This window comes from Ornithorhynchus anatinus, chromosome 16, assembly GCF_004115215.2.
Source record: "Ornithorhynchus anatinus isolate Pmale09 chromosome 16, mOrnAna1.pri.v4, whole genome shotgun sequence".
NCBI classification, from domain to species: Eukaryota; Metazoa; Chordata; class Mammalia; order Monotremata; family Ornithorhynchidae; genus Ornithorhynchus; species Ornithorhynchus anatinus.
The window spans coordinates 35,214,440-35,217,080 of NC_041743.1; positions in this window are offsets into that span (position 1 = coordinate 35,214,440).

A 2,641-nucleotide genomic window follows, 5' to 3' on the forward strand; every position below is an offset into this window, starting at 1 on the left:
TGTTTGGTGGCAGGGGGTGGTGACAGGCTGTGCTCTGTGTTGGAGGGAGGGTGGGGGGCTGGGGAAGCAGGGAGGCTGAAGAGCTCCTAGGCCACTTTCTTTCCCAGTCTGGATGCTTGGCTAGAGAGAGAATAGGGAAGTAAGGGAAGTAGCTGCTTGGGAATGTTCTGCAGGTCTGGAAATGTGAAAAGGAAGAGGGTGGGGGCACGTGTGGGAGAGAGGGTTGGATGTGAATGAGTGTGACTTAGTGTGTATTTATGCCAGTGAACATGTGTTACTTGGCATACGTGTTACCCTGTGTGTAGGTCTCTGTAACTAGCTGTGTGTGTTTGCCTATGAGCCTGAGTCTGGAATTGTGTATGGTGACAAAATAAATGCTCCTCCTCCCTGCCCCACTGTGATCCTCTGGCCTTCTTTCCACATTGGGGTTGTAGCTGTGGAATATAGGGAAGGGAGAACTGGGTTGCTGGGTCCCACTAAGGGATTCATTTTCTTGGATTCCAGGACTCACCCAGACCCTCCCCCAGGTCTGCCTGGATCCCCTCAGAGAGATGGGGAATTGGGTAAGGGGCTAAGGAATGCAGAGCTGCGGCAGGACTAATTGATTGATTGATGATTGAGATGGGATCCAGAAGCTCCATGTGGTCCCTTCCTGCCTCTTCCTCCCCTGCATCCTTTCTAATGGGCAAGGTAGTGCCAGGGAAGGGTAGGTCCTGGAGCCTGGTCACTCATTCTTCCCGGCTTCCAGCCGTGGGTACTTGGGGAGGCTCAGAAGGCAGTGGAAGAAAAAGCCATCTTTAAAAGTCCTCCCCTCTTTTCAAGGAAAGGCTATTGAGGTGTAGGGGGAATCATCTAGAACCCCAAAGGAAGAGCGAAGGGGAAGGGGAGGGCTGAGCCCCCTGCCTGGGCCCCAGCCCCCAGCCCGGCCCCCTCTCTCCTCCCTAGTAAGAGGTATTTCCTGTTTATGAGACTCGAACAGCAGCTAAGCCCACAGGCTTTGGGGGTTGGGTCTCCCCCCCCAACTCTCCATAGCTTCTGAGAAGGAGGGAGGTGGGGCAGGATCTTAGGTTCGTTCCTGGGCAGCCTCCATACTGGACTCCTCCCCCTGGCACAAGTCTGGCCACAGGCTTTAGGCCTGAGGGGGCGTGGGAGGGTGGGAGTCAGGGGAAACCTGGGAGGTAGGGGACCAGGGAGGAGCCAGGCTGCTTTTAGTAGCTGGGCCTGCAGTGGGGGATGGATGGGGAGGGGACCTCAAGCCTACGAGGGAGGAGCCAGGGCTACCAAGTGGGGGCTGGGTGTGAGGCATGTGGGCAGCAGCAGTAGGTATCTGCCCACCAGCCAGGGCTAAACTCCAGCCTGGGTTAAGGAGGCCTGGTTCTGGGGAGGGGCTTTCTGGCCAGAGCCTTCCTAAGACCTGGTTTCCCCTCCTCTCCATCCCGGAGGGCATCCCCCTACCTCCCGCCCACCGCAACCCGCTGTGGCATAGGAGGATGGGGGGGGAGGAGGAGGGAGTGCACAGTGGCTCCCAACCCTGCCTCTTTTGCACACACGGTGTCCACCGCACCTCCCGAATCCCCCAGGCCGGCCTCGTGTGTTTCCTTTAATCCCTGGGCCCTCTGCAGACAGGAGGAGGGGGCAGCCTGGGTCAGTGGGATCGAGGGTGGTCTCAGGAGGTCGGGATGGGGAGGGGGATCCTTTTTCCGGGCCTGGAATTGGGGAGATGCAGTGGAGGGGGGCGGTGGTCTAAAAGCCCCCTCCCAGAGCGGTTCCAGTCCGGGATTTCCGCGCTGCTGTGAGCCTGCAGTGCTGAAGAAGAGGGAAGGGGGGGAGGTTGGGGGATGGGGGGGGTCTGGGTGCTCCCTCCGCTCCCCAGGAAATGCACGTGGATCCTAGGCCCTTGGGGAGGGGGGAGGGGGAAGGGAGGGAATGGGGAGGGGGGGTCGGGGGCCCCTGCAGACTGCTCTCCTTAACCCCTTCAGCCCCGGGCCCCGCCAAGCCAGCTTCCCCTTCTCGCTTAGGCCAGAGGGGGAGGAGGTCGGGGTTGTGTTGAGGTTCTGCACCAAGGAGCCCCTTCTTCGTGCGGGGATTCGGTGGCAGAGGGTCCCCCAGGGTCCCTTCCCCTTAGCTCTACCCTCACGGTTAACGGGGCAGGCTGGGGAGGGGGGAGAAGAAGGGACCCCAGATCCCCTCACAAAAGGGGAGGAGGGACCACCCCCCAGGCCTCCCTGTGCCAGCCGGGCCCCTCGGGGAGGCCTCCCCCGCCTCTCCCCCTCCTGTCCCTCCCCCGCCTTTCTGGGGTAGCCGCCAACAGAGGGAGGGGGCGGCTGTCCCCTACCGCAACCCGCCCCCCTCCTCGGTCCCTAATCACAGCGTTTAGCGCGGGGCTCCGGACGGCCCGGCCCTCCTCCCGGTTTACGGGGGCAATCACCAGGTCCCAGTTTGGGCCTCTCCCCTCCCTCCCTCTCTCCCTCTCTCCCTCCCTCCCTCTCTCTCTCTCTCTTTTTTTTTTTCTAAAAAATCTGCGTCACACGCTTGTTGTTCCCCGGCTTCTCCCTCGCTCGGGTCACTTTGACACGAAATTTCCTCCGCCCACCGGCGCCGCAATTAACATATTAATAAAGCGGGGAGGGTGGGGAGGAGG